Source organism: Lissotriton helveticus, chromosome 6, assembly GCF_964261635.1.
Source record: "Lissotriton helveticus chromosome 6, aLisHel1.1, whole genome shotgun sequence".
Classification (NCBI taxonomy): domain Eukaryota; kingdom Metazoa; phylum Chordata; class Amphibia; order Caudata; family Salamandridae; genus Lissotriton; species Lissotriton helveticus.
Window position 1 is genome coordinate 2,109,888,981 of NC_136067.1, and position 13,428 is coordinate 2,109,902,408.

Consider the following 13,428-nt stretch of genomic DNA (forward strand, 5'->3'; position numbering starts at 1 on the left):
GCAGAGCCTCCCAAATATAGTTGATTTATCGGTGTCACAACTTTCAGAATCACAACTAATAGCTGACACCGACTTGGAAAAAACTCCTGACCTAGTCCCACACCCTACACCAGAAGAGGTAAGACAGGCAAGAGGGAGGAGGGAGGGAGCCATAAAAAAGAAAAAGAATCAGGTAGCGACAAATAAAACACCAACGAGAAAACAAACCCCAACCGCCACGGAGGGAAAAGAAAATACACTTAGTCCCCCCCTGCTGGGAAACCAGAGCAGGCACACTGTGAGTATACATCATGATGCCTCACCCACCACGGATTTAGTGATAGTATCTGAAGGCCCCCCAACAAGTGAAATAAATGAAACTGACTATGAATACAATTTAGACAATTTCTACATAAATCTCTTTCACCTATCCAAAAGACTCTGATAAAACTGGAAAAAGCTGTAACCGAATTTACAGCGACAATCAAAGCTAATCCCGCCCCAAATCATGCACAAGTTCCACAAAAACCACAAAAACCAGGGGCGCAAAAACCGGCAAATATAATCCCTGTAGCCCAAGCAACCAACTCGACACCTGTACCCACTACAGCCCCGAAACCACCAGCTACAATATCTAGTAAGAATAAAGCGTCAGCTATATCAGCCCCATCAATCCCACAAGGAAAAAACAGCACTCCCTGTAATAGCACTTCCACGGCTAAAAATAATCAACCATCAACTAAACAACCCCAAACACATCAACCGAGGGAAAGACAACAACATGTCGAAACACGACCAGTAATACGTCCAGTAACACTCCCACCAGAAGCGAGTCCCTTTGTCGCTATATTGACCGGTGTACCAGAGCTGACAGACCAGAAACATGAACCAAACTGGTCGTTAAAAAACAAGATACAACACTGGCTTACCATTAATCGTCCTCCTCCACCTCCCTACTGTTCTACTAGAATCCTGATGGTTAGAAGAGCCCCTTGGGTCGGTCACGGTAAAAAATCGATAAAGGGGGACTGCGTCCTAATTACCTTTGAGGACCCCAGAATAGTAGAATACATCTGTGCAGGAGAGGACCAAACTTTAACCGGGGGGGGGGTAAGAATAAAACGTTTGTCTTTCTTTTACCCACCAACTTTTCAGGATGGCCCCTCTCAATTAGAGGGACCATGGTACACAGTAGGCCCTCGGTATCGAGGTAAAGAAAGGGATGAATGGAGAGGGCAAGAACACTGGAGAAAATACAGAGAACCCCCACACTGGGACGGGTGGAATGAACTACCACTAACCAATATGTATAGTGGTTTAGAGTGTGTCGACTGACCACCACAGCCAGAAGAACAGACACCTAAAACCCTAGACACCCCACAAATCCCAGACAATACCATAATCCCTGAACATTCACTTATCCACACTAATCCACAAATAGAAAATGCATTTAAAGATAATCCTCCATCCCTGAGCGTGATCTCCTGGAACATCGCGGGATTGCGACCAAAGCTGGAGGATGGGACCATCATGCACCACGTACATAGACAACAAATACTCTGCCTGCTGGAGACATGGTCACAATCAGAACTTCATTTACAGGGGTACAGGACGTTCTTTTCCCCTGCGCTGGTGGGGAAAAAGGGTAGACCAAAGGGAGGACTAAACATATATATAGCCAATACCATTCAGAATATCAAAATAAGTGTCATCGAACTGGATTCTAATTTCCAGATCATTGGTCTTGCTCTACCCAAAAATGAGTTTATAGTCCTCATTAACTTCTATAATAACCTTGCGGAAACACAGCTCCAGAGAGTTCTGGCCCACCTTCATGAAAAACTATCTACCCTTAGACAGAAACAGGGAGCAAGGGGTGGATCATCCATAATATGGGCAGGAGATTTTAATCTACATCAATGTACGCAACCAGAAAAAAAATGTCCCAGTATGGCCACAGAGGAAGGTCTTTTTCTAACCCACTTTTTTCATAACAACACGGGAGGAATAATGAACGATCTCCTATCAGATCTTGACCTCCAAATAGCAAACACACCGGATCCCAGAACTAGCTTACTAGAATCAACCTATATAGGAAGAGGGTTTAGTACCACGGTTGATTACATTATAATATCAGCTAGTCTATAACCCAGAGTAAACAGCTTTGAAGTCATACCCAACAGCCAAAGTGACCATGCTATTCTCAAAATGGAACTGTATATAAATCATCAACAGTCTCTCCCTACGGCGATAGCTAGTGCACTGTCCCAAGAAAATATAAACCTGGGCCAATTGAACGGGTACTCAATAAAATGGGGGAAGATAAACCCAGAGGAAATCACTAAAGACTTGATAAAATCAGCATACCCCCAAATTAAGAAATGCTTATACATACTCACAGAAGATGAGGAACTTCTTAATAGCTTCGCACAAATCATGGAAAAAATACAGTCCTTACTTACAGCAAAACATAAAGCTGGACCACGCCGGCCGAAGGGATGGTTCAATCAAGAATGTACTCAGGCCCACTCAAAGCTCAAACTAGCACTAAACAAAGATGAAAGAGACCCCCATATTATATCCGCCTTAAGAAAGGAATATCATATAATCAGGAAAAAGAGAAAAGCGGACTTAAAGCAAGCCCTATGGGATGAACTTCACGCCAGTGCACAGGAGAAAAACAGCCAGGCCTTCTGGAGAGTAATAAGAACCCCATTCTTGGTGGATGATTCGACTCCAAAAATTGAAGTGGCGATAGATGAGTCAGAATGGGTATCACACTTCTCAAAAATCTTTCAAAAACCATCCTTTGAACAAGAAAATGACCACGAGAACCTAAAAGCTCCGCCTTACCCCATTCAAATAGACTTTGACATCCCCGAGATCCTTCTGGCCCTAAAAACAAGCAAAAATGGAAAAGCACCAGGCCCGGATGGAGTCCCGGTTGATTTTTTCAAACATAAACCAGACCTTTGGGCCCCGATTATTACTAGGGTGTGCACGGCAGCGGCAAAGAAAGGAATCCTGGAGTCTTGGACAGGGTCCATCATGGTACCAATATTTAAGAAGGGAAACCGCCAGGACCCTGCTTGCTACCGCCCAATATCCCTGTTGGACTCACTGGGCAAGCTGGCAGGTAGGGTGATCCTGGAGCGATTGCAGGACTGGGTGGAGGAGAGAGGCATACTGTCTGACCTACAATTTGGCTTCAGAGAAGGCTTTGGAACTGTGGAGCAAGCCCTAAACCTCTCTCTAATTATTGGGAAATATATACACGCCAAGAAAGATAAATTATATATGATCTACGTGGACTTGTCCGCGGCATTTGACTGTGTTTCTCATACCAAATTGTGGTCCCTCCTAGCCCAAATGGGGGTAGATCCGCCACTCCTGAACTTTTTAAGGGAAATGTACTCAAAGCCCTCTGCCAGAGTCCGTTTTGGTACAAAAGGAGAGTTGACAGCGTCTTTTAGAGTGGAGCGCGGGGTCAGACAAGGATGTGTCCTGGCACCTTTCCTCTTCTCCCTCTATACTAACAACCTGGAGGTTGAGCTCCTGAGAGGTGCCCGGTACCTCCCACAGGCAGAACATCGCCCGATCCCCGCTCTGCTCTATGCGGACGACGCTGTCCTCCTGGCACGGACTCCCCATGAACTTCAGAATACTCTTAATAGGTACTCCCAGTACATGGGTACCCTAGACCTTCACATAAATATGAAAAAGACTTTTGTGATGTCGGCAGGTACAGGGAGAAAACATCTGAAAAACATCACCCTTAATAACCAAAAAATAGACTCTGCAAATGAATATTGCTACCTGGGAATCACAATAGATAATAAACTGTCCTGGAAAAAGGCTGTGGAAGCGAGGAGATACTGCTTTAAAAGAGCGCTAGCAGCATTGGTGACATTCACACAAAAACTGGGAAAACGACCGCCTGAGGAATTGTTAACGATATATAAGGCCAAATGCCAATCGACAGCCCTATATGGAGCAGGCTTATGGGGTCACACGGATGTAACCTCCCTGCAAATAGCAGAAAATAACTTTCTAAGGTTCTTGTTGATGGCCCCAAAGCGATCCTCAACCTATGCCTGCCACTTGAATTAGGTGTTCCATACATTGAGGACCTTGCAAAAATACAACCGCTACTCTTATGGCGCCGTATCTGGACCTCGGAGAAAAATGATCTCACCAAGATGATAGTGGCGGACGCTATGACATTGGACCATGCCTTAAAAATTAAGTGGTTAGCCTATATCAGAAACTTTTTCATTGACCTTGGGGCAGAGCAATACTATCTGAATCCTGAAAAAATCACTGAACTCACAAAGAAACAACTAAAAGAACTAGCCCTGGGACATTTGGAAAACCTGAGATTGCAATCGGAAGCAGGCAAACCGTCTGTCCAACACGCTGTAATGGTCCAATCTACACTCTTAATTCAGCCCTATCTAAGGCTTAATCTTGGCCTGTTTGATCGCTACCTTCTGACAAGGTTCCGATTAAATGTATTTCATAGACTGGTGGCCTTTCCAACAGCAAACGTTTGGGATCCGAATCCACCCCTATGCCCCTGTGACGAGAAGTCAACACAGACAACTTTACATACTGTCTTGTTTTGCAAGTTTTACCATGAACATCGTAAAGTTTGGCTATTGACCTTACTAAAATCTTGGGGTCTCAGGCAATGTCGCCCTGCCATGCTGTGTTTGCAGCTCTTGGATACTGAACTTGCTTGTTACCATGTTCTTAACTTTTTGAAGTGTATACATAGACACAGAAAAAAATCTTTAAAGGTAATTCCCTTAAACAAATTAATGCTTTTATAACTCAGATGTGGAATTTACTTGTTATATATGTAATCACTTTGTACCTTTTGATATGACTGTTTTATTGTATATTATTACTGCTTTTATGGATTTCAAACTTGAAACTCCGAATAAAGATTATTATTATTATTATTATTACTACCACCAAGATCTGCACCTGCGTCAGCTCCACCCGGGGCCTCGTCCCGGGCTTCTGTGCTCACCACAGCAGCCCTCCTACTCATTGCAGCTTAGCCGTCGTGGCTTTCAGCACCGACGACGGCTGGGTATAGGCCCGACGCTCCAGTGCCATCCATTTTCAGGGCTAGTTGATTCGGCAGGTGAGTTGTTACGCACTCCTTAGCGGATTACTACTTCCATGGCCACCGTCCTGCTGTCTATATCAACCAACACCTTTTCTGGGGTCTGATGAGCGTCGGCTTCGGGCACCTTAACCCGGCGCTCGGTTCATCCCGCAGCGCCAGTTCTGCTTACCAAAAGTGGCCCACTAGGCACTCGCATTCCATGCCCGGCTCCACACCAGCGAGCCGGGCTTCTTACCCATTTAAAGTTTGAGAATAGATTGAGATCGTTTCGGCCCCAAGACCTCTAATCATTCGCTTTACCAGATAAAACTGGGGACTCCGAGCACCAGCTATCCTGAGGGAAACTTTGGATGGAACCAGCTACCAGATGGTTCGATTAGTCTTTCACCCCTATACCCAGGTCGGACGACCGATTTGCACGTCAGGACCGCTACGGACCTCCACCAGAGTTTCCTCTGGCTTCGCCCTGCCCTGGCATAGTTCACCATCCTTCAGGTTCTATCACGCATGCTCATACTCTACCTCCCTGACAGAGCGGGCGAGACAGGCCGGTGGTGAGCCCGCCGCTGAAAGCGCGGCGGGATCCCACCTCAGCTGGCGCGCGCCGGCCCTCACCTTCATTGCACCACAGGGTTTTGCTCGGCCCTCCGACTCGTGCACGTGTTAGACTCCTTGGTCCGTGTTTCAAGACGGGTCGGTGGGTAACCGACATCGCCGCAGACCCCTGGCGCCCGGTGTGGGCCTCCCAGCCCGGCGGCGTGACACGGTCATGGCGCACTGAGAACAGTCCGCCCCAGTCAACAGTCGCGCCGGGAGCCCCGTCCCCCCTTCAACCGGCCCAGTGCGCCCCGAGGGGCGGCCGGGGACGGGTGCCCGGGGGAGGTCACAGAGGCAGTCGAATCTCCCTTGACCCCGTGGACACAGAAAAGCTGCTGCCAGGGGGGCTGTAACATCCTCTGCCGGAGCGGAGGGCCACCTGCCACCCCGAAGCCGTGGAGTAAATGCGCCCTACAGGGTCCGGGTAGGGCCCAGGCCCCAGTCCCACGGAGGGGATCCGGAACTCCCGGGCCACCAACCTTCTCGCCGTGTTGAATCCTCCGGGCGGACTGCACCGACCCCACCAGTTTACCTCTCAACGGTTTCACGCCCTCTTGAACTCTCTCTTCAAAGTTCTTTTCGACTTTCCCTTATGGTACCTGTTGGCTATCGGTCTTGTGCCCGTATTTAGCCTTAAATGGAGTTTACCACCTGCTTTGGGCTGCATTCCCAAGCAACCCGATGAGGTTCCGTGACGATTTTACTCGTGTTTGTAACATTGTCGTAAATACATAATTTTGGTATCAGTGGACCGCAAATGATCCATTTAGTATATCCTGGTGTTTTCGCTATGCTACGAGCAAGAGCACTCCTGTTACCAACACAATTGTGATTTACCCATGGCATCCATCTTAGAACACGGAAGCCATTTTGTATTCCTTGCCCTCACATAGTCAATGGACACGCAATGACCTCTTTTCATTTAAGGACACGTAGGCTTTAACCGGCGATTCACCTTGCTAGTGACACGTGCACCTTAGGCCAGCAACGCTGTGGCAGCATGACTCGGCAAGAGCGGCCTCCCCAGCCTGAGGCCAGTCCTGCTATACTGGTTCTTGTGTTCGTTGGCCTGATCATGATTAGGCGGCTGAAGCTGGTAACCGTGCCCATTTACGACCCACAAACATTTCTTATCCTGTCTTTCTATCTTCTACACCTGGCTCTGCTCCTTTCCTTCTGGGCCTTTATTAGGGGGAGGTAACGAAATTTACGATGAGGCGGTCCGGGTCTTGAATGAAGAATTGACATGGGATTATGATGGACTAGTGGGAACCCTTCATTCGTAATGTTTTGACATCAGATACTGTTGACGATTCCTGTGCAACGCCAAATATTTATTGTTTAAGACACGAATGTTTAGAACTGTGGTAACATGTAAAGAATTTGCCCCGAGCAGAATATTTAGTATATAAGGAACAACCCTCTTTGTACAAATCGAACAGGCTCCTAGACACTGCCCGTGTGCAGTTTCTGTGACTTCTGTGTCCCTGCAGTAATAAACCTTTGGTCTTTGACGCCACCATCGAGAAGCCCGTGTTTCTGTTTGTTTGTGCACCAAGACAGGTTGAACTCCGGGGTCTTCGGGTGTTGTCCCTGACACCTCTGGACGGAACCAAAAAGTCCAGAACTCCAATTGGCGCCCAACGTGGGGCGACGTCATTCGGTACCGGTCCAAAAGCCTGAAGAATTCGAGGAGCTTCGTGTGAAGATTTCAGAGGGAGGCGCCCCACTTCATCGATCCCGGCATATCGCAAAAGTGGCCCCGACGTCCTCTTCCACGAGGGTTCCCGTTCAGACGGCTGCAGTGCTCCGTTGCCTTGACCGTCGCCCTGTCTTGGACCCGAGGTGCAGTCCTCAGTACGGCGAAACGTGACGGGTTTCTCCTTGGTGACGTCTTCAGTGCCTCAGTTAAGTATTTAGTGGTTGCTAGTTGGTTATTTTGTGAGGGTTGCTCCTGTTTGGATAATCCTTTTAGTTCTCAGTTCAGTTCAGTTCTGTAAGATTATCACTGGTTATTCTGGTTACGATAATCATTCTGTTCAGTTCAGGTATCGATACATTTGTCAGTTCTGGTAGGCCTAAGTTCGTGGTTCGAGTGCGCATCTTTTCTGTTTGTGTCTTGTTTGTCTTGTGTTCCGGATTATAAAATGGTAAGTCGGAAAAATTGTATGTTGTCTTGTTTTAGTTGCAACAGTGATTCCCGGTTGGAGGACTCGTGTTTGGTTCCTCCGATTGGAACTCCCCTTTATGATCTATATTGCAAATTTGGTGTGGGCCCTATCTCTTATAACGAGGTATGGATCCGCTTCACAGAGAAAGATGGTGTCCTTAGTTGGCCACTACATGGTAGTTTTGAACCTGAAGTTCTCGATAATCTAGAAAAAAGGTTATTTAAGAAGAAAGCCCGGCCGGCAATGTTTGATTCTTTCCGTTATTGGCGAAAAGAATCTAAACAGAGAGAAATTAAAAAGTTGAAGAAAGAACAGAAAGAGCAAGAGTTAACTTTAGAACAGTCTGCTAGGCAGCTGCAACTCAACGAGTCTGAAAAAGCAATGGAGGTGGCCAATAGAGAGCGTAATTTAGCGATAGACAAGTGCTATCCTGCTTTGCCAACGAGTACGACTAAGATAGTAGAGGACCCTGAAAAGGATCCCCTGTTGTCTTACTTGTTACGATCACCCCCACCGTATGCACAGGGTGCTACGGCTCCGCCTATACCGAATGTTCAATTACCGGTTGCTGGACAACCTGGTGTCCCTGTTCTCGCTCCCCTGAATCAAGTTCCTGTACCTCCTGTGGTCAATATTAATGTTCCTTCGACAACCCCTCTTCTAGGGTTGCCGACTTCTTTACCTATGCCTGTGTCGCTCACACCTGCTAGTTCACAAGCTATCTTGCCTGCTACTCCTACTGTTCCTAATCTATCTGTTCCAACTGCTACTCTATTCACTGCCTCTGCTAATATTATGACTCCGCTTTCTGTTCGACGAAGAATCACTGATTCTGTCTCTAATATTCTATCTCCCTTCTATAAAACTCTGATTAAGACTCCTGCCCCTGACTCTGTGCAGAGGCGTAGTCAGTTTCCCAGTACTGAAGAAAGAGGAATACTAGATTCCACTGCTCTTAGATGGGTTTCGAAAGTTGGAAGATATAATGTACAAAATGTATTAGATACATTTATGCAATGGAACGAACCGACACAACGATATGTGTTCGATGAAATGTGTTTCCTTCTACGTGAGGAATTGGAAGAGGATGACCCTGAATCAAATCTAGGAGAATTAATTAATGTTCAGAAAGAGTTTGCTACAGGTATGATAGTTGGACAGAATATAAAAGAAGCAATGGAACTGGTTTTAAGTTATAGATCCGACTCATCCCTTCTTTCACCGAGAGAGTTAGAGAAACGTAGTACGAAACGAAATCGTCAATATCCAATGAGAGAGGTTCCACCAATTTGGCGTGAAGCTGTGCAAGCTAATGTAAACCTTGGTATTGCAGCCGCTCCGGCACAATTCCAGAGAGTATGGATACATATTCCATGGAAGCGAGCTGAAGTGTTAGCAGTGAAACAGGCCTTGCCAGATCCGCGTAAAAATCCTGCAGGGTACTACAAAGAGTTGGCTCAAACAGTTGACGCTTGTGTATTGAATCTTGCTGACATAGATCTGCTATTTGGTAATGTAGTACCGCAACCAATTTGGGCTAAAATTCGTAAAGAGAATCATCCAGTTGCCCTAGGTGGTGACTGGGCAGCTATAATTGCAGCGGATGGTCAACAAATAGGTGGTTCCAAACCAGAACCCCTAATTGCTAATTTGCCTGGTAGAATAATCGATTTAATGAAAACCTTAATGCCTGCATTACGCGTTAACTGGGATAAATTGTCCGCATGCAAACAAAAGAAAGACGAAAGCGTCTCCGACTTTTTCACAAGATTCGAAGAGACTTTCGTAGATCATAGTGGTCAGGATATGAGCACAGAAGGGGGCCAGAGATTATTTGTCGATAAATTTGTGCACAATCTGTTGCCAGAACTTAGTAGTAAATTGAAGAATTCTGAAAGTGCGTGGGCTGTCTCTACGACTGCGCAAATACTTGCGACTGCTCAATACTACGAAAATAGGGATAAAGAAGAGAAGGAGAAATCAGATAAAAAGACGAAAGATTTAAAAACTAAAGTACTTTTACAGCAAGCTTATCCGCCTCGCACGAATCAAACTAATATGCAGCAAGGGTCATATCAAAGAACGGATTATAATTTTCAAAGGCCACAATATCAATGGAATCAATGTGCTTATTGCAAAAAGGAAGGTCATTACAAAAGTGAGTGTCCAGTTCGGGCGCAAAATAATGATGCGGCAGCTCAGAGAGGTCGTGGTAGTTCTATGCAAAACTCTAGAGGTCGAGGACGAGGTGCTATGCCTCCGCAGACGAGTGATCGCCCCTCTAATTATTTCGATCAGCGAAATGGACAATCTGCCCAACAGAATAGGTCTCCACAGTATCATGTCGAAGACTATTATGAAACTAGTGAGGAAATTCAGCAAAGTGAATACTAGGACAGCCATGGACAAAGAGAGGGAGTAGTATCAGTACCAGTAGATCAGAGTGGACCTTATGTCGCAGTAGCAACATCAGGTATAGTCGAACCGTTTCTGTTGGATACTGGTGCAGCAAAAAGTTCTATCATACATGCGAAACTCCCTGGCGCACCTTTGTCTGGCTCAACAAACGTTTCAGTAGGTTTTTCGGGCGCCCCTGTTCACAACCCTGTTTCTGGTCCTTTGTCTATTTCTGTTGGACCCCGTCATTTGAAAGCACCCCTGATTTTGACGACAGGTTGTAACGAAAATCTGCTTGGTTTAGACTTGTTAAAACGCCTGTACGCGACACTGTACTGTTCTCCAGCAGGAGTACAGCTTACGTTGGGTAAAAGAATCATCTCCCCGATGTACTTATCGATGGATGCACTCCCACCAGAGCTGCGTTCACTCCCTGATACTCTTTGGGCGACTGGTCCTAATGATGTAGGTCTCTTGGAAATTCCACCCTATGTAGTAACTTTGAAAGCAAATGTCAAACTTCCACGAATTCCACAATACAGAATCTCTAGTGAAGGTGAGCGTGCGCTCCTACTAATAGTACAAGACCTGATCAAGAAAGATGTTGTAGAAGAGACTAGAGGTAATGTCTGTAATAGTCCTGTACTGCCTATTTTGAAACGAACTGACCCTACAAAGCCTCCAGTATATAGGTTCGTAATTGATCTTAGAGAGGTTAATAAAATTGTGATCCCACAGTTTCCTGTGGTACCAGACATTACTGCATTGTTAACGTTGATTCCCGCTACAGCAGCATGGTTTTCAGTTGTCGACTTGAAAAATGCCTTTTTCAGCATTCCGATAGCCGAGGAAAGCAGAGATATTTTCGGTTTTTCTCTAGGAGGACGAAGTTTTAGATTTAAACGCGCTCCACAAGGTTATTGTGAAAGCCCATCCATTTACAGTCAAGCATTAAAAAGTCAGTTAGATTCCGTCGTACTTCCTCGTGGTTCTGCTTTAGTACAGTATGTTGATGATCTTCTAGTGGCTGCCAATGACAAGGAAACTTGCAAAACAGCTACGATTTCTTTATTGCATCACTTATCAGATTTGAATCACAAGGTGTCACCTTCAAAAATGCAATACTGCTGCCAAGAAGTGACCTACCTAGGTCATCTCTTGTCAAAGGAGGGAAGGAAGTTGACCCCAGAGAGAATAAAAGCAATTACACAGATGAATGTTCCTAGCAGAATGTCAGCAGAGTTTTTCTGAGTTACGAAATGCACTGTGTTCAGCACCTGTATTGGGTACACCCGACTACAGTAAGCCATTCACGCTCTATGTCCACGAGAGAGAAGGTTGTGCATTGAGTGTTTTAACGCAGAAATTTGGTGATAAACAACGCCCTTGTGCGTATTTTTCATCAACATTAGATCCAGTAGCTAGAGCATTGCCTAGTTGCTTGAGAGCTACAGCCGCAGCTGCAGCTTCCATTCGACAATCTGCTGGTTTAGTAATGAACAACATGCTAGTAGTTATGGTTCCTCATGCTGTGGATACACTCATGAACCGAACCAAGACGCAACACCTTACCAGTGCTAGATTATCAGGCTATGAACTGACACTATTAGCTAGTCATATTCAGATCAAAAGATGCAATGTATTGAATCCAGCAACATTGTTGCCGACTAGCCAAGAGTCGAGTGATTCCGAACCACACGACTGTTGTTTCAGAACTGAGGAAGAAACAAAAGGACGAATCGACCTAAAAGACACTCCGTTGTCAGAACCAGATGGCACGCTGTATGTTGATGGGTCTTGCTTCAAATTGGAGAATGGTGATGTGACTGCTGCTTATGCAGTAACGACCTTGAGTACGATTGTGGAGACTGCAAGAGTGAGTCAGAATTCTGCCCAGGCTGCAGAATTGATCGCGCTAACAAGAGCGTGCGTTTTAGCTAAGGGAAAGAGAGTGAACGTGTTCACAGATAGTCAGTACGCGTTCGGCGTGGCCCATAGTTTTGGCCGTTTGTGGAAAGAGAGAGGTTTCATTACGTCCCATGGGACTAAGATTCAACATGGCCAGCTAGTTAATGACTTGTTGGAATCTCTAACCTTGCCGACTGAAGTTGCGATTGTGAAATGCAGTGCTCATAAAACAATCACAGATGATGTTGGTCGTGGGAATGCTTTTGCTGATGAGACTGCAAAACAGACAGCTAGAAATATGATGAGTAGAATGTATGTTGCAACGTCTACAAGATGGATTTCTGAGTCTGGAATGTGTGAAGACACAGTGGAAAGCGTGAAAGAAATTCAGAAAGAGGCGACTGAGGAGGAAAAACGTGCATGGAGAGAGAGCACGGGTAAATTGGACTCGAGTGGGTGTTGGATTGACTTGTCGGAACAACAGCGTTGGATGTTGCCTGATGCGTATGTGCTTGCAGTAGTGACGATGGCGCATGGATCAGCGCACATCAGTTCAAAAGGGATTTGTAAGATGTTGGCTCCGGTCTGGAAGAATGACGGAATTAGTAAGTGTGCAGAGAGAGTGGTGAGAAATTGTATGGTATGCTTGATGCATAATCCTGGCAAGGGGATCCCCACACCTGCGGGTCACTTCGCTCCTCCTTCCTGCCCCTTTGAAGTGATCCAACTAGACTTCATTCACATGGACCGTTGTAATAACCTGAAATACGTCCTAGTGGTAGTTTGTGCTTTTTCCAGATGGATCGAAGCATACCCACTAAAGGACAATACTGCCTTATCCACTGCCAAAATTCTTCTTAAAGAATACTTCCCCCGATACGGAATGCCACGGATTGTATGGTCAGATAACGGAAGTGAGTTCGTAGGGAAAGTTATGCAGAGTGTGTGTGCCGGCCTAGGGATTAGGCAAAAATTTCATAGTGCGAATCATCCTCAGTCCGCGGGTTTAGTCGAGGGTTACAATGGCACCCTTAAACTGAAACTCGCTAAGATACAAGCATCCACGGGTTTGTCCTGGCCAGACGCATTGCCTTTGGCTTTGCTATCAACAAGAGCAACTGTACATTCTAGAGTAGGGCTTAGTCCCTACGAAATAGTTTTCGGTCGTCCTGCAAATGTTTGGGGGGTACCTAGACCGAAAGAATTTAAGCAGCTGGAATACCCAATGTTAATTGATTA

General features: G+C 45.9%; 1 protein-coding gene and 1 pseudogene across 2 annotated transcripts in view; both read right to left on the bottom strand.

The window, feature by feature from the left end:
• Window positions 1-13,428, bottom strand: part of LOC144764077 (uncharacterized) — an 86,194-nt gene that overhangs the window by 24,658 nt on the left and 48,108 nt on the right. The window lies entirely within an intron of this gene.
• On the bottom strand, window positions 4,759-6,644 carry LOC144765632 (28S ribosomal RNA; annotated as a pseudogene).